The sequence below is a fragment of the Toxotes jaculatrix genome, chromosome 20, assembly GCF_017976425.1.
Source record: "Toxotes jaculatrix isolate fToxJac2 chromosome 20, fToxJac2.pri, whole genome shotgun sequence".
Classification (NCBI taxonomy): Eukaryota; Metazoa; Chordata; class Actinopteri; family Toxotidae; genus Toxotes; species Toxotes jaculatrix.
The window spans coordinates 16,622,820-16,642,253 of NC_054413.1; the positions used below are offsets into that span (position 1 = coordinate 16,622,820).

The 19,434-nt window shown below is 39.7% G+C and overlaps 1 non-coding gene across 1 annotated transcript; it reads left to right on the top strand.

Annotated features, from left to right (window-relative positions):
• The first annotated feature begins 19,136 nt into the window (after positions 1 to 19,136).
• On the top strand, positions 19,137 to 19,208 carry trnag-ucc. The gene has a single exon. It is a non-coding gene; the product is annotated as a tRNA-Gly (tRNA).
• Positions 19,209 to 19,434: the final 226 nt, after the last annotated feature.

Genomic DNA, 19,434 nt, shown 5'->3' on the forward strand with positions numbered 1-19,434 from the left:
GCTCCATCTGTTCAACACAACTTAAATCTGCAGTTTTTTATTTCAAAAGAATCAACGCTATTGATCTCTTTTTATGAAACAAGCCGTGTTTTGCCCAGAATTTAATCAATTTCTATATAAACAACTTGGTTCTGGGGGGAGTTTTTCAGCTTATAACGCGGATCGATAGGTGCAGTCAGATTAGATGAGGTCTCCGAGGCACGAGCATTGCTCTACTCCAGAGAATTTCCAATTCAAACATGAAGGACTCAAACAGTGCTCTGCAACTGTCAACACTTATCCATAATTGGCGTGCATGTATCCAGATAACTCATGCACACACACACACACACACACACACATAGAGAAACCGCACACGAAATGTAACCAAGTGTTTTTAACAAGGGATGTCACAGGCAGGAGAAGCTCTCACCCCAGGACGTGTAGCTCTGGTAGAAAGCAGCAGCCTCTGTTTGATGTCTGCGTGTAGCAGGAGTCAGATTATTTAGCGTTACAGCTTTCCTTCTCTGCCGTCTACACTTTCCTCTCAGCATTTCACCACGTGTGAGCTCGCTATCAGTAAATACCATCTATAACAAATGTGTCCGTTCTCTTGTATTGTTTCTGATTTATTGTCCTGAAGCGACGTGCATGCTGAAAAGCAGCCATGACCACATCTTTTTTGAAGGATAGCTTCTTAAGCCTTAAGCCCCTTGAAGTGTTGTACACTGCTGATACTTATATTACTTAAATGTTGATGAACTAAACTATATGTGTGACACACTGAAAGAACATATCTGTAGACAACTCAATGTCGAACACCTCATTTTTAATGAGCTTCTTGATTCAAACACTGAAGGTCATGGTTCAAATATATAAAGCTTATAAGCTTAAATTACTGATAAGATGTGAATTAAAGTTCAGCGTGTTGAAAGCACACAAACCGACAGCAAAAATTACCAAAAGAATTAACATTAATTAGTGACAGCTGATATGACGCAGCACCGATGATGTTTTTCGTTTTAACCGGCGATAGCGAAGCTCAGCACTGGCTAAAAATGAGAAGCTGCAGCTGAATGTTTTCTACTCTTAGCTTTGCTAATGATCATCGGGGTCAGGGCTTTGTGAATCTTAGTAAATTTTTTTCCACCTCCGTGTCTGAACTCAAGAGTCACTAACCTCTGTAGCCAAATATTATTTCACATTCACACATGCTAATTTTCCCTTGCTTATGCAGCGGGATGCTGCACTGTGGAGTCCGGCTGTCTTAAAGTAAAGGAGCTAGAACACGAGCAGGCTGAGGTGCTCAAAACATAAATCACAGTAATGAAAGGATTTAATTAACATCATATTAGCCCATACCGATCCATTAATATATGCCCGTATTGGCTCTGATACAGATCTGTGTGATCAGCTTGGGACATCTCTACTATTTATTTAGTAATGATGAAATTATGAATTATTTATACTTTAAACTGTGTAAATGGTATGAAAACCTGTAATATAGTTCTTCTTAGTTATAAACAACAAATGCTCATATTGTCAAGCCCTGTTTAACCATATTACTCATGAAACATTTCTCATTTACTTCTAGTGATGTCTGTTCACCCAGTTTTTCCTCTTGTTTGTCCACATTTTGAGATGTTTGATTTCTACGTCCACCTAGTAAAAAGGACGTATGAGGTTTTGTTGATTTTGTACAGAAACATGGACATACTGTTTTCAAAAAAAAAAGAAAAAAAAACATGTTGCTTTTGAGTTTTTTCGATGTACTTTTTCAAAGCTGAGAGCAGCACAAACAACTTCCATCTGCCTGCATTGTGTTGGCGTGGAGACCAACACCATCTTTGGAATTTCAAAGAAGGTGTCAGGGACCCAGCAGTAAGACTCAAGGACTCCAGTGTGGAGAGCATAAATCACTTTTCACAACTGAAATTGGAATTAACAAATGAGTCCGAATGTGAAAGAGAACTTGGACAAAATAATTTAAAAATTGTTTTTCTTACAGTGAAGTAGGCTAAAACATTTACTTCAAATTTAACTAGAATTACATGTTTCAGCATTATTGGGTGAAGAAAGCTTTTTTTACCAAGAGGCAGCAAGATGCCTCGCCCATGTTTGTACACCATATATGAAGCTTGAGCCAGCAAACAGCTATCAAATCCTAACCATAAAGACAGGAAACTAACATTGCAGCCAGGAACTCAGGGGAAAGGGCGCAAATGCAAACACACAAAGGCAGGCTGATACAGAGAAGACACTTAATAATGAATGAAAATAAACAGGCTTATAGGCAGATGGGTAGATGAACTGGTAGTCGAGCTGACAGACACTGGCAGGAACAAACAGGATACTACACACGAAGAACACGAGGGAGCATAACCGGGAACAAAAGCAGATTAACTGCGAAGACGCTCAGGAACTAAGACAGGAAAACTAAACAGATGAACTGAGTGAGGGGAACACTGGGAGTAAATACACAAGAAAGACAAGGATAATAGGTAACACACAAGGGCAGGAAGAAAAACAACCATACACACACACAAAAGATGGGTTTTTTTTCAAAATAAAACAGGAAACACAGAAAACCTTGACAGGAATGAAACAAGAAATGACCACAGGAGAAGGGTGACAGCCTGGTGCCCAAAGTTAAAAGTCTGGCTAGTTGCCTGGGAACCTGACGGCGACTAGACCCCAGGAAATCACTGCACCCTCCCAAGAAATGTAAAACACAGCTTATTTATACAGACCGTTATTTATACAAAACCCCTATTTCCAGTCTTAACAGTAAGCTAACTGACTCTTGCTTCATATTTATCCTGGAGATATGAGAGTGTTATCAAACTGCTTGTCTAACTCAACAAGAAAAAGGTACAACTAGCTTAAACCCACAAATGACATCCTCCAAAATGATAGTACTGCCAGTAGAGCACAAAAGGACGTCTTAGCTGTATGGTTGCATATCTTTTGAGTGCTTCCTCGCATTCTACTGAGACAAAACTAAACAACACTAAATGTACGCTGAACACTAGCACTAACAGACTCCTCACACTGATTGGAAAAGTCTCTCTTATTCTCCGGGTTTGACAACATGACCCGTAACCGTGCTCAGGCCATCACCTGGTGCATTCATTCACTTTGTAGGTCACTCAGTGCTGCCCTGTAAGTGTTGCATTTATAGAAACAAAGAAAGCAGACTGTTGAGTTCTGCATCATTATTCAGCCCTGGCTCTCGTGTCTTCTTCGCTCTCCCCTCTTCTTCCTGTTTGTTCTTCCCTCTGTCTACCCCACTTTCCATCCAGCAGGCCGGATTTGTCCCTGTTTCACCCAGTCAACTCTGTGTTACTCGTACACTGCGCTGCCAGAAGGACTTGTTGAGTCAGGCAAATGGATACTGTGCGTGAAAGCTCAACTGCTGTGTAGAGAAATTGTAGTTATTCTTGGAAAACACTGCAAAGGATGTTAACAGTAGCTTGAGTTTGCCATCGTTAAACATGTTATCACTAGCTTGTATCCATGTTGTTTGATGTGCCGTCGTGTTTCAGCATCTGAACTCGCCTACTCTCAACTGACTACACACATACACTACCTACTTTTACAGTATGTTGATTTCGGGTAAATGATAAGTCAAACTGTGTCCTCAAGAAAGTCTAACAGTTACAAACACACCATGGAACCAGCTACTTAAGTTACATTTACATTCAGGAAGTTTAGAAAAATTTCCCGGGTGTTTATTTGGATAGAAAAACGTTTCCAAAGTAATAATTTTTGGGTTCAAACTTGAATACTCTGTCACTCTCTGAGGACTTTGACATGAAACCTTTCTTCTTATTAAATGGCGGGTTTTACAGATAATTTTTTCACAGTATTGTTCACATTTCCGTTAAAGCAAACGCTCATTCATAACTCTAAGTACTCCTGTTTTAACCTAAATGTAATATTTATTTCCCCTGTTCACCTGCTCCACTGTAAACTGGGCCCAACAGAGAGTATTTCTCATCAAATGTTACAGATGTGGCAGCTGTTAAAGGAGGCTCAAAAACGCCCTCCTATCTTCAGACTTGATGTCCCGCACCTGCAGGATTTTTGGTACACAGGCATGATGGACCCCTCAGCAGGTCTTCTGTCCACCTCATACTAAACGTTAATGAAGGAGGTAATAATCCAGATGATGTGATCAAGACCTGCCAGCAGAAAGCGAAGGACACCGGATATAAAGATAGGATTTTTTTTTAAAGCCTCCTTTAACAGCTGCTGCATCCGGATCCTGAGAGGAGAATCACTCCCAGTCAAGCACAGGACCATCGTCTTGTCGCTACGGCACACGTGGTCGACGACTCTGACACCAGATCGAGATTCAGTCGCTGATATCTCCTACGATAAGCGTCTAACTGTTGCTTGCTCTCGTGACAGAGCTGCAGCCTCCTCGGTATGTGCTGACTCAGACGGTCCCTGATGGAACCCTGACTGTTATTTCAATTAGAGCCCTGAAGAAATCACTGAGGACGTTCCCTTAATTCATCATTACGGAGACTTACTGTCCTGCTGTGTGCGTGTTGAGAGCTGATGCTCTGTCACATTTCACAGCAATGTAAAGTCACAGATTAGAAATACATTTGGGCAGAGAAACTGTGTTCATGAGGCTGAGGAACAAAAAAAAAAATCTAAGAGGTTTTCCCATGAAGTATACAGGAAGAAAGCAAGATGTTTGATTATATAATTGGGAAAAATGGGAGTGAATTTCTTCTGTGAAACAGATCAATGAAGGACATCAAAATGCTTCAGAAATGCTGTCTGTGCGGATTGCCATTTAGGGGCTGCTTTTCCAAATCCACTGTAATCTTGTTGCAACATTTATGATATACCATAATATTTACTCATACCAATATAAATGAGAAATGAGTAAACCCAAAGACAAGTGAGAGAACTGTAGCCTTTTCTGTACCTGCTGATTCAGATGATGTCCTGATGGATCCTCGGCCATTAGTTCCATTAAAGCTCAGAAGAAGACACTGAGGGTGACTGAGCGCATCAGAGTACTTAAGGCCACATTTCGTTGTTGTGCAGATATTGAAGGCTGATGCTCTTTTAGATTCCTCTGCAGTTAAACACTGAAACGTGAGGTGGAAAGTAAGAAAGAAAGAAATACATCTACCGTTGGCACATCTTAAACTCTGCATGCTATATAATAACTAAAGGTAAACACAGTAATGCGTTTTTTGTAGTTTCATACCTAATGCTGGTAGCACGCTTCTTCAGGAGAATGCATTTCACCACATTTATTTTTTCTTTGCCTCATCTAGATGCTGCTTCTTAGTCAGCATAGCTCAAAGATGTGAGTCATGCTTCAGAAACCTCAGCATATTTGGAAACAACCAAAGGATAATGTTGTTTTTGGTCCAGTAGGGAGTTAAACTGAATTCAACAGGAAATGATGTTATGTGAAATCACTGCGCTTTAGTTGCAGTTCTGTAATAGTATGGAATTGGGATACAGCTTCTAAATCTTTAATGTTGAATTAAGCAGCATGAAGCCCCCAAAAAAACATCTCTTTCTCTCCTTGAACAGCGTCCCATTGGCTTAATGTTTTAGAATCATCCCTCACCGTTATGTCCCACCTCGGCATAATGTTTTATCTGGAGTTACACAACACTGAGGGATGCGTTTCATGGCTCCTTTAAACTCTTGGTGACCTCTTGAGGGCCCATTATGTTCCTGTAATGAGAAGAACGTACTTTTCTATATGGAAGTGTCTTGTTCTTGTATTTGGTTTTGAGTGTGGACAGATGCAAGTCAGACATCCTTAGGGAGCATAAAACTCTTGATGTCAGAGGGAAATTGGCTTATTGCAGCGTCATTAGGTAAAGGAATTAAAATTTAACAATAAAACTTAATTTAATAAAAGTAATAAAAACAATGCGTCATGAATGACTGGAATCACGTAGGCCTTAATTTGTTGTGCTGTGAATTTGCTGGCATTTTGACATCAGGCGGGATTGTTAGGGTATTGTCAGCAGGGCAGAGTGGACACATTGTCTCCTGTGTTGTTGCAATACGTTGGTCTTGTGGTCTTTAAAACAGCAGTGAGACAGTGTAAGGACAGCACTCTACACTGAGCCCATCAGAAATCCCATGAAATAATATGCTCTAATAACTGTAATAATTGATACAGGATCTGTTCACTTCTGACTCTACAAACAGTTATTGTGTCTTTGATAGAATAAAATAGGAGGAGTAGTGGAGTAAGTAGGAGGGAAAGTAATTCCACTGCTCATTGTGAGTTTTCCTGAAAAGCGGCTTTTCATCTGATAACTGAAAAATATTTCAGTTAATTCACGATCTGTGATTTTTGCTGTTCATCTAATTATTGTTTTGATTTTCGTTTGTATGCTGTTAGAATGTTTGACAGTTAACAACTGTCAGGAAGCGGAAAACACAGTAAAATCCACGTCCCCAGCTCGATTTGAACCACCTCTGAGCCACCAGATTGTCCTATTATAATGTTTTTACAGTGTTTTTACAGGATTTTGTATATTGGAAACTTTATTATTATTAAATTGGTGGGTCATGTCTTATTTTGGTAGATTTTGAGAGCTCCACTGTACACATCTTTACAATAGTGTTCAATGGGACCAAGGAAATCCGAGCTATAATGCATGTTGTGTTGCTTGTCCTGCATAAGGATCATAATGCAACAGGTGCAGCAGCCTCTCACAAAATTTAAATGACCTGAATTCCATCCAGTAGTATCACTGAAATTAAATGTAAATAACATTCCCATTGTTTCTCGTTTTTAATGATTTATGAATGCAAAGAAGGACTGGACTTAGAAAATCAGATTTGCATCCAAGAAGTTTCCTCTGGCTAAAGGACTGCTCCTACACCCCTCTCAGCTTGGTTATGATTGGCCACTGAGCCCAGTCCCAGGGCTCACATGCAGCACACTCTCATGACAGGCACAGGATTGGTAAAGAGACTAACAGGGACGGTAAGAACTTTATGGACTTTTTGATGGTCCACTGGTCCACCAATCCAGCAGCAGCCCTCTGGGATTTGTACCCGCAGTCCTGATGACCAGTCCAACTATGGCTATATATAGTACAATTAACATGTTGGCTATGAGTGTTAGCATTGGCTAGCCTGTGTTTTGGCGTGAGGGGATGAACCTGCAGGGCCTGTATATCTAATAAACACTTGCAGGTGCAGAGGCTGGCACCAGAATAAAGTAGAAACTGCCCCCAGTCCAGATGAATGAAATTAGCACATCAATTTAAAACTGATTATCCCCCATAAAAGCCTATCTTGCAAGCATGCACTAGGCACTTATTGGAAATAAATGACCACAACATCTGTAACACTACTGTGATCTGCTCAAATGTTAGAGTTGTGTGGACTGATGCAACAGTATTAGGCAAAAATTCATTCTGACAGAAGCTTAAAAGTTCAGAATCTATTTCAAAAGCCTCTAACCTTTATATATATTGTTATAAGTAAAATTAGAAATATGAAACTATCCAGTTTGCAGTACAGTGTATGGCCTCTTGGTGAATGTTATTTAAAAGCAGGGATGGAGGAAGTATCCAGATTTTTTTAATTAAGTAAACATAGCAAAACTGCACTGACTCTATTAAAAATTAATCCTGCATTCAAAACTTCAAGTAAAATAAGTATTATCAGCAAAACTTAATCAAAGTACTAAACGGGATTTAACAATTTTTCATAATATTAAAAAAAAATCTAGATAAATGATGACTTGTAAATATATCCTTTATGAAATAACAAATCTGATGTGTACAGCAATTTTCATTTTACTTATACTTTTGTTCTTTAATAAAATAAAAGAAGCCAGCCATGACCTAAGATATGCAAAAACCTATAAATAAATAGAATAAATAAAAAAATATATTATTGCAGCAGCTGGATCTTGTAAACAAAACAAGTCACGCTCACAGTGAAACATCAGTGTTTTTAATAACTCTTCCTACTGCTGCGTACCTAGTAGCCTAGGCAGGCGTTTTATTTAAGTGCCAAAAATCTAAAATAAACAACTTCAAGTCAGGTATTCAATCAGAACAGGAACACCCAGTGTGTGTGTGTGTTTTTTTTTTTAACCTGCTGCCACAAAAAAAAAAAAAAAAAACACTTTTTTTTTTTAAAGTAATATGAGCATGTCCACATTTCTTGGTAGAAGCTGCTATCTATGGGCGTTTACAGTGACAGCACTGGGTAAAACTCCATTGTCTCTGCACCACTTAAGGGGACAGTCAGAGAGTAAAATAGTGGTCCTTTTTGCGGCAAAGCCAATTCCAGCCTCAATCCCAATGTTGGGGCCTCACGTCGTCCACTCCCTCGGTGAGAAAATCCCCAAGGAGACCTGACCTGAGTGCTGTCTTTTTGGAAGGAGGAGATTGTTCCTCCCCAGCTTCATGTGCTGTGTGTGGCAGGCCATCACCAGGCTCAGGCAGTCTCAGCTTCTGTTTCACTAGGCTTCTGCAGAAACAAGCAGAGGGAGGAAAAAAAAAAAAAAAAGAAAAACTTCCTAAATGTCTCGTCTTATTTCTTTTCACAAAAGCAACAGAGCAACAGAGGCAAGTCCTACACGCAGTCACACTCGCTCACTCTCTCTCTCAGACACACAAGTACAATTAAAGTTTCCTGAACAAGTTACACACACACAAAGAATATTTAAATAAATACCTGGTTCTTGATCTGTGTTAGCAGAAACCTGCTTTGCTCCCCTTGGTATCGGTCTGTCAGGTCCTTCAGTATGGCTCTCTTCATTTGAGCAATGTTGTTGGAGTCTTCATCGCGCCCTGCCATGTTCTGTTCTATCATGTGCTTGAAGGGCGCAAAGAGAAAGTGTAGGTCAAGTCTCATCGCGCAGCACGGTGTTTGCCTTTTTACGCGGTGTGAGAAGCCTTACCATGTCCTCAGAGTCTGTGATGTCGGCTGGTTCCAGAGAGCATGTGTCATGTGCAATGCTCCCGATTTCATCACGCAGCAGCGACTGCTGTTGCTCCAGGTGGAGCTCAGGCATGTCAAGCGAGCTGTTTGCTCCTGTGTGACCACATCCATGATCAGTTTATGTACTGGCAGGTTTAACGTTATCTTCTTGGTGGGCGACAGTTGAAGTAGGGTTAAAAAAAACAAAAAAACAAAACACTGCTACACTCGACTGAGTGGACGGCTGACGCAGCCCACATTCAAACCTGCTTGTGACGTGAGGTTTAAAGCGTTTGTAAAACACCTAATGTGTGGGGACAGTCCTGCCTCTCTCACTACTGTATCCATGTTCCATGCATTGGCTGTAAAGACAGCACTGCCAGACGTTAATATCCGTCCGTCATGTCGAGTTCTTATTATAAACAGCACCTCCGCTATGTTGAGTTCAGTGTGAGATACGAAAAGGGGCCGCAGCCGTAAATCAAAACTTTTCATTCCCCGTACACTGGTTATAACAAGAGCTGTGACTGAAATCTCTGAAATCTGAAATCGCTGCCAGCCGCAGAAAACTCCTTAAGTCTTTGGCTATGTATTCACAGATGCATTGTGTTTTGTAGTGTCGCTGTCCTGTCAGGACCGCGTATCAACTATCAACTTATCAACAACTTAATATTTATAAGTACTTTTTATTCCCTTCTTGATCTTCATTTCAACACAGTCTACTTTACTACCTATCCAACAGTGGACCTCTGCTTTGTTACACAAGTGGGGACACACACACACACACATATATATACTCCCGGTGGAAATTTCACCCTTGGTTGTCTCGATTTAGTTTATTATTTTGTGCCATTAGTGGTAACATTATCATCATTAGGATGGTTTTACTTTCAGTTTACTGCTCTAATCTGCCTCTGAATTCACTTTGTTGTATCGATCAGTCCTTAATAACGACACTAGTCGAGGCGGTGCAGCCATATTAACAGGGTCATGTTGCTCATCGCTTGTGTCTGCAGCGTCTGTATCAGGAACGTGATGGATGAAATCTCTGTACTCAGATCTCATTTGTAATGATGTCAAACACTTAATTAAAATGTAGTGTAATGTCCTTACAATAGAGATTGCAGCAGTGTGTATTTTATTCTTTTATGAGAGGATAAAAGAACTGAATTGGGACACTAATTGATTGTTTTCTCTTATCTACAATTAGTTACACTATATTAAAAATACATTTCTAGTCACTGACCAAATAAAAGTCATCCATGCCAAGACATAAAAGAAATTCCGAGACATTATTTGAATTCCTTCTTTAAGATAATAAACCTATTGTAAACCTGTTTAAATTTAGATGGCAATCAGGAATCCCTGGCAGCTAGTTGTTTAATTTTTATGCCCCTCTATGGTGGTCCATAAAATCATCTTGGGGGCATCTGTCTTCTTGAACACATTGTTGTGAACGTAACCCAACAACTCGATAGGGGCCGCACCACAGGACCTTCCAAGGGAGAGGATTATTTAATTACATTTAAGAGCCCTAGCTGCATAAATCTGCATACTAATGAGGAAGAACAGATTTTGATGAAACCACCTCTCCATTTCTTACTCTCTTAATGCGTTAGCATTCATATTCATTTTACACTATCATAGTATTATCATACTTTTTAAACGCAGTCATTATTATTCAGCTCGAGACAAAGGCTGCATGCTGACAAATAAATATTTGCTACTTAATGGAATAAATAGCTTAATTAAAGTGTTCAGTATACAATTATTTTCGGTTTATTGTTTTGATTAAGTGGGCAGCTCAAATGCCTCCTGTCTACATCTCACTTTGTTCATTTTATGCACTTTCTATATCGGCTCGCATTCCTGTGGCAACTACTGGAAGAGCAAACACTACAGCTAATAGGTACTTAAAGACAAAGCAGACAGAAAACAGGGACATAATGAAAGTGAAGTGGTATTCATCCTCAGGAGAACTTTAACATCAATACAAAAATTTCATGGCAATCCGTCCGCTAGTTGCTAGGAAATTACTCAAGTAGGGACCAAGTAGTGGACTTACTGACTGACTGACATTACAGTCTGGAGAACCTTGCCTCTAGCATGGCAGTAAACAACATCTAGTCCACCAGCATGGCCCGAGAGAGCTGGGAAAATTATAGTCATGGGAACACAGCTCAGCAAACTCAGCGTGCTCGCCAGTCTTCAGTCGGTCAGAAACAAAGTGTGGTTGTGTAGCAGCAATAAAATCATGAGGAAAAAGTCTTACAGTAGAGCGACGTTTTTACAACGTGTACATCAGTTTAATCTAAAAATCAATGAGTGATCATTACACAAGAATATAGGCTACTGGTTTGAAGCTGGACTTACACTTTTAGATTTGAGAATCATGAAGAAATTGTTCCCTAAATCTCAATTTTTGCAAATACGTAGCTTACTAGTGCACTGCTCATACCCTCGCTGATCTTTTCACAATTAGGTGATTGTGGATCCTCATGGTCTCAAAGAAATACTGCTGTATCCAAGCCTCTTAAGATGATATACTGTACAGCGGAGCCATGAAAACTTCGGACAGGAAGCCAGTACTGTATTGGCCTCGTAAATCAGTCTAATCTTTGAGGCTGCTGTGAGTGCCGGGCTCCGCACTGCTGTACTTCCTCATGTCGAGGAGGAACCTGGGGGAAAAGGTGCAATACATAAATCTGAAACGTGCTACGTACGTCATTCTAATCACGGTCTGGTTGAACAAGGACTGGGTTACACTGGTCTACAAGTTAGACCGGTCTGCTCTCAATCTGATGCAAGTTCAGCAGTTGCACAAAAATCAAGACAGACAAGCTCAAACTTTACAATTTAGCCTCTGTACATATTTCAGAAATAATATTCATGTTACCATGGTATCACCATGTGTTCTCAAATAAAGACATGGCACTTCATTAACCTCAGCTACAGAGGGAACCAGGCCTTGTGCAGACCAGGCCTAGTTCGAAACAGGCTGTTATTCCTAATTTCTCCGGTTTTATAAGTATGCTTTATCACATTTTAGTAGGACATCTCTCTGCTCTTCTGATCTTCTCCCAGATTAATTTGCTATTTATTCTGTTTGCTGTTGCAAAACACAACGTTTCCTCATTTAGCCTAGCTGCTGTTTTAAATTTGTTTTTACTGTGCCGTTCTTTTGATCAAGGAGCGACCTTCGTTACTTAGAGCTTAAAATGAATACTTCACCAAGAAAGTCATACTAATCCAGCTTTTACCAGCGAGAGAACGCAAAAATTGGAAACAAGTGATCATTTGGACTGATGGTGACACAGGGCTGAGCATGCAGAGATGAATTTAAGTAAGGTAAACTCTAGACTGGAGGTTATATATAAGTATAGAATAATATAGTATATAATCTCTTTCTTGTTGATGCGGTTTGCTCTTGATGCAACGTAACACTGCCTCCTTATTTACCTGCTGTAAACAGTGTTAATACTTTGGCACAACAACGGCCATGTCTCTGCTGTTCTGGATTTCTCTTATCTGACAAAAACAAAACAAAAAAAATTCCCATCTATTGTACTGATATTGCTTTAAGAGAGAATCTCTTTGCAGCCAGCAGGGAGAGGAAAACCAGTTTCGGCGACTAATAACTCTAAATTTAAAAGTACATGTGGTCATGTGATTATTGTTTTAAGACATATTTTAAAAAAATGCCAAGATATCCTGTAAAGCCAGAGTGGATTTGATTTAATTTACCAAATAGAAATAATACAACTTATTTACCATGTGGTGGTTTCCTTTTTTACTGCTTCTTCTTCTTGCTATCGGGAAAGTAGAATTTTCATTGAAAGGTAGAGCTGCTAAGGAACTGCCTGGAATAACAAGAGGATAGTTTTAACCATTAATGAAGTTCTCTTCACAGGGGTAATCTTCTATTTCATGTAAGTACATTAGATATTGAACAGTAATTGCCTGCACAGCATCCTGTTGGGAGCAAAGTTCAGTATAAGGCTGTGGAAAGGCTCGGTGGTGGGAGCTGAGATTTCCTTCAGCAGATGTTTGCCAGTAACTTTTGTCCCTGAAAAGAATTAACACGACAACTAATTCACTTGCTTTTAGCATGACAAAATATACACTCATCATATTCACATTACAGCTAAAATGTTTTTTTTTTTAATGGCAAAGAAGTCCCACAGTGAGGAGTATAAGGTATGTAATATATGCAAAGATTTATGCAGTCTTATCAGACTTGAACCACTTGAAAGACTGAACACCAGTCCGTGCAGCATGTTGACATTGTGGAAACGGGATAGATCTGTGGCTGTGGACATTCTGGACGTGATTTATCAGAGATGTCCTCAGCCTCCTGTCCTGCAGCAGAGGTGGTGGCAGACCAGTACATGCGATTCATTATACTTTACTGCCACTTTTTCACCTTGCCACAGTCACGCTCCTTTGACAGTGCCCCTGGTTTCTTTGAGACACCTGTAATATAAATGAAGAGTCACAAGTGAGAACAGCTGGGGGTGAATTATTATTATCACAAAACATCAAGAATTTAATTAAAAAATAGCTAATATTGTACTTTTGGCGACATGTAACACATCATAGAAGTGCTTGCTATTTCTTGAGTTTTGAATCTGAGGGTGGCCATACAGAGCCTTCAAACCAGAGATCTTTAAAAAGTACAGGCTATGGATGAGTCCTGCTCTCTCCATATGTGTAGGCTACTGCCGCCTACTTCGTTGCTCTGTGAAAGACACCCAAGAGAGAAACAGAAACACAGAACTCCTTCACTGACCAAAATTATGCAAGTGCTCTGTCTGTCCAAACCTATTCCCTGAGATCAGATTACAGGTTCTTGTGTTTTGTCTCGAATTATAATAAATAAGACAGCTATTTTGAAGCGTAAAACATTAGAAAAAAACAGTAACTTAAGTCTATTCATATTTCAAATGCAGAAAAATCCTGTTGTACACTGGACAATTCCGAGACATTCCTAGACATAGTGGAATGGGTTGAGTCATGTCTGTCATTTTGCTGGACCCGTACTTGGTGCCGAAGGCCTGGACAATCTGCTCTTATGACTCCTCCTAAAACGCCTCCTCTTTCTGAAGCAAAGCAGCTCACCCTTGCGTGTCTTCCATGTTGTGTAGATATTTCTGTAGTATACATTTTTGCTGATGACCTTTGCTTTCTTTATTGTATAGACACTGGTCCTCCCTATGACATATATAGTGAATATTGTATTCTTTTTATAATTTCAACCTTGGACATCATCATTTTTTTGTTTGTGGCAATATGACAGCTTAATTCAGTGATATAAAACAGTTTTCGTGCCTTACTTTTTGACTTCTGCAGGCAGGTAGTGGTTGGTTGCTGCCACGCTTCCCTTTTCTGACTGGCTACACCACTTCTGACTGAGGCGACATGTTTGGCATTCTTACTTGATTAAAAAAATAGTCTCTTTAATAATGATCTTTACTCTAAATGCATGGTGACAGGAGGGGCAAAGAGCAAAAAGGTTTCCGCAAACAGCTTTCCTACAAAGTGTACTCGGAGACATCTTTTTGTGGTATACTGGGGGATCTGTAGAGAAAGCAAAAGCAAAAAAAGCAATTTACAACAGATAAGAGAGAGCGAAGGACACAAAAGTGTCATTATTGATAGGTGCAGGAGACATGATTTGTAAGTCTACGGAAAAGGTTTGCCGGCAATTTATCTCGTATGAATTTTTTTATCTGTAATATGGATGTGTCATTTTCTCTTCACTACAATAAATCAGCCAGTTTCACAATTCTCCAACATCTGAAACCCAAATAATATAAGAGTTTCCAAATCTGACTCTAATGCCACCAAAGTTGTATATTTCATAATGTTATGAGATAGGCTCAGAGTGAACTAGAGTGACCATCTTCATAAGTTAAATGCACACTATATACAAGAGGCAACTTTCATCTCACAGTAGTTGTGTATGTTGGTGTTGGCTGGAAAACATAAGTGATAGTGCTTGTAGCTAATATAGTGCAAAACATACTTGGCAGTGCTGGATTCCTCCATGGCCAGGAGGATCAATCACAGACTCCTCCTCATGTTCTGTCTCAGCCAGGCATCAATCTGGTAGAGGCGGAGGCCGAGCAGCTTTCCAAGGGATTGTTCTATTTGCATATAATGTGTTTTAAGTTGGTATAATGCATTCTGTTTATAAGTATATCAATAGGACTGTACCAAATAAAGCAGTCAGCTACCTGTAGAGTAATATACTTGAAAAGACATTTATGGAAACTGAATGCTATAATGAAGAATAGACAATTAATCACTTTTTCACTATAAAGAATGTACTTTGCGAAAGTATTGGTGGTAGAAAGTCGCCCTGTGTTTTTAGATGACAAGATGAGTCACATCATGCCCTTAGATATCGGCATAGCTTATTATAACTAATAGCTAATACTTTTTTTTTTTCATAAAAACATTGAAACAGGAGCAGTTTTTTAGGCGTTTTTTCAGCTGATCCTAATGTGTGGTTTAATTCTGATTTTGCAGAATCAGAAATGAGCACTCACAGAAATGAGCACTGCAGATCCACAGTCCCTCCAGGTTTGTCGGCATGTGATCCTGATGTCTGTAAATAAATTCCTGCCATTTTAGCAGCGTAGTGGGATTTTTGAAGGAAGCTCCAGGGTCCGATTTACATCCAAAATCTGCACACTGTACCACGTTTGCTGTCAAAACTTTCACTATGCTAATGCAAATTCTCGCTCACTGTACTGACAAGTCTGCTCTGCACAGAAGATTTTCCGTTTCTTCGGCTGGCATTTGCATATTATACATCGATTGGCTTTCGAATTTGTGTCATACCAAATCTAGCTTGCGTACGGGGTACTTTTGAATCTCAGATTTTAGCACAGACATCTCCCCCTTCAGTGGAGGAATGTGAAAACACCTCTCTAGTGAAAGACTTTGCACGAATACAAGTCAGTATAGCCATGGTCAGACATTTTAGGGGACATAAAAAGAAAAACACATTTTTGAGTGGAGGGGATCTTTAAACTGATGTCAGTGCGACTCAGAACTGTTTCAGCAGTGTTGAATTTAGTGGGCAGTAGCTTAACAGTGATCAGAAACAAAAAAGAGAAAAAAATGTTAAGTGGGACGGATGGGAATGAATTAATAAATCATAAAATCCTTTACACCCCTCTGTTTTGAGTTAAATACAATTTCAGAGGTTTCAAGCTGGTTTCAGGAAGCCTGTTGAATATCAAGCATGTCTTTGGCACCCCAGCCTCATGTGACCTCCGGGCTCCCATCGATCATCAAATGGTCCCTATGGAGCAGCCAACCACAGGTTGACACTGGTGAGTTGGAATAATAAATCAGCAATAGAAAAAAAACCTGGAGAAATGGACCATGGTAGGGATGGTGGATATGTATGGGACCTGTGGCTGAACTGAAAGGAGCTAAATCCCCACAGCACAAGGGATTTAGAGATGTGGAAGGCTCTGTAGTGCTCCATAAAAGGCCTCATCATTTCTTATGTAGACAGTGATCTCTCTGAGATGTGTGACACTGACTTGATTTTGTCCTTCTTGTTCTTAAAAGGGTTGCATTTTAAAATTTTTATAGACACACTTACAAGTGTACTGTGTCTTGGGAAAGTATATCTTTTTAATGTCATTTTTAGAAATAAATTACAGTTAATGGGGCGATTCATGAATGGAATTGAAGAATAAAATCTCACACAAGTGCAGACAGGAGCAGTCTGTTAAATTCAAATGATCAAATGATGAACTTACTGTCTGGAGGCTGTGTCAATTTGGAATCTGCAGCCATGCCTGATGGAGGAATTTGCCTCACTTACGGATGTCTGCCAATCAAAAGTTCAGTATTTGACCTTAACTAACGAAAAGTATAAGAACTTCTCATTGAATGACGATGAACAATCTGCAAATGACGCTTTTAATGGAGTTTATAGGATATTCTGACTTTATTTGTATATTTCAAATTTAACCTTACAATTTAGTAATATGACCAGTTTTACATTTTCACCTAATGTATGATACTGTAAATCTGACATCTATGCTTTCTTCAGTCACTATATATCTGCCATCGATATATTTTATATACATTCAACAGGGTTTCACCATTTTATTTAAGCATACATACTGAATTGCAGAATCTTTTTTATGCTCTTTGTCTCCACTGCATCCATATTGACACATCTTTATGTTTGCATAACAATATTTTTATACACACATTTACATATATATGACATATATTTACATATATATCGTGTACAAAGAAAAGAAGCAATTGCAACAACAAAATGCCTCAATGGGCTTTACATATTGCAACAGTTCATGTTGGTTGTTCTGGCCCAAGCGCTGTAAAAAGCCAAATGGCAAATGGCCATTACAAAAACATTAACAAAACAGAAAGTGTTAACCAGTGGTGGAGAAAGTACTCCTATTCTGAAGTAAAACTACAAATCACACATTGCTTACATGCAAAATTTTATTTTAAGATAAAGTATTATAACCTGAGTTAGCAAGAAAAAACTTATGCAGAATGACCCCTTTCAGAGAGGTATATTATTGTGTACAGGCTGTTATTGGATGTTTATTAGCTATGCATTCACATTTAAGCCTCATTTTTTTTATGTTGTGGTTTGTTGAAATGGGTCATTTAACATTTTTTTTATATACTCATATATATGTAATATAGTTAAATCTATAGCTTAGTATCATGTTTTATACACAAATTGTAAGGTGGGGGGTTTCTTTATGAAAAATCTGCAAAGTTAACTGGCAAATAGGAGCATACACATAGAGAAAAGTATTAGTAGAGTAAAATATCTCAGCAGAAATACTTTGTGATCCCTTTGGAATTACCTGTTTTTTTCTTTTTTTTTTTGCAGTAATTGATAAAATATCATAAAAGATCAAATCACTAGCATAGACAAACACTTAAGTTAATAACACACAATTATAATACTTTGTGTCTTTATTTAACACACTCATTAAACATTAAACATAAACAACAAGTGCTAATGGAAAAAGCATCATGAGTTCAGGGAGACTATGGAGGAGAACTGTGACTGGGGATATATTTGTGAGGTGGAAAGAACTCCTGAACCCGATCAACACATCCTCTGAGGAGAAACTCCACAGAGGATGGGAAACCTCCCTCATATCCTCATGGGAAACCTCACTCATATCCTGTCAGGGGTCTCTGAAGTACTAAGAAAGCTATTCAGCAGCAAGGTGCCAAGTGTAGATGATATTCACCCCGAGATGCTGAGGACTCTGGACACTGTAGTGCTGTCTTGGCTGCATGCCTCTTCAGTGACGTAAGGAAGTTGGGGACAGTGCCTGTTAATTGGCAGACCTGGATGGTGGTTCTCATTTAAAAAAAAAAAAAAAAAAAAGGGCTGTGCTCTAATTATTGAATAAGCCTAGCATACTCAGCCTTCCTGGAATGCTTATGCCAGAGTGCTGGAAAGGAGACTCTGGCCAATTGTAGAACCTCATCTCCAGGAGGAACAAAGTGATATTTCATCCTGATCCTGGGACACTGGACCAGCTTTTCACCCTTGCAAGGTTACTAGAGGGGTTGTGAAAGTTTGTCCACTCTACCTGTGATGTGTGGACTTGGACAAGGCTTAAGACCATGTCCCTTGGAGAGTCTTGTGGGGTGTACTGAAGGAGTATGGAGTACTCGGGCCATTGATGTGAGTCATTCGGTCCTCTTATAAAGGGATTGAATGCTGTATCTGCATTCCTTGCAGGAAGTCAAGCACATTTCAAGTTCGTGTGGGCCGCTGCCAGGGTTGACCCTTGCGACTGATTTTGTTAGTTTTTTTTTTTTTGTGTTTCTGCTGATGTTATCAGACCTTCAGTGTTCACTGGGGCAGTTTTCTGAGGTTGTGGCTGCTGGAGGGGGGTTACCGGTTTGGAGTGAGTTGCTGCCCCAAATGAAGGAGTTTAAATATCTCTGGATCTAGTGCATGAGTGAAGGGAGAAAGGAGCACAAGATTGGCAACCAGTGATATGTCAGCAGCAGTGCGGGGCTGTACCAGACAGAAAGAAGAGCTGGAAGGCAAAACTATTAATTTATCCGTACATACACGCTGCAACCCTCACCTTTGGTCATTAGCCTTGGGTCGTAACCAAAAAAATGACTTTGTGAATACAAGCGGTCAAAAGTTTCCTGCTGCAAAGAAAGTTGTGGCAATGGTGGTATAGTGGTGAGCATAGCTGCCTTCCAAGCAGTTGACCCGGGTTCGATTCCCGGCCATTGCACTTGTGTTTAATGCAATTTCCCCACTGAGGGACTTATAAGGGGTTCTCTTATCCCGAAGTATTCGGGGTATGTGATCAGGAGTTTTTCCAGGCACGTCCAACCTATAGGAGACCACAGGGTAGAACACACTAGATAGATTATATATCTTCTCTGACCTGGGAATGCCTCGGGGTCCCCCAGAAGGAGCTGGAAAATGTTGCTGGGAAGATGGATGTCTGGGCTACT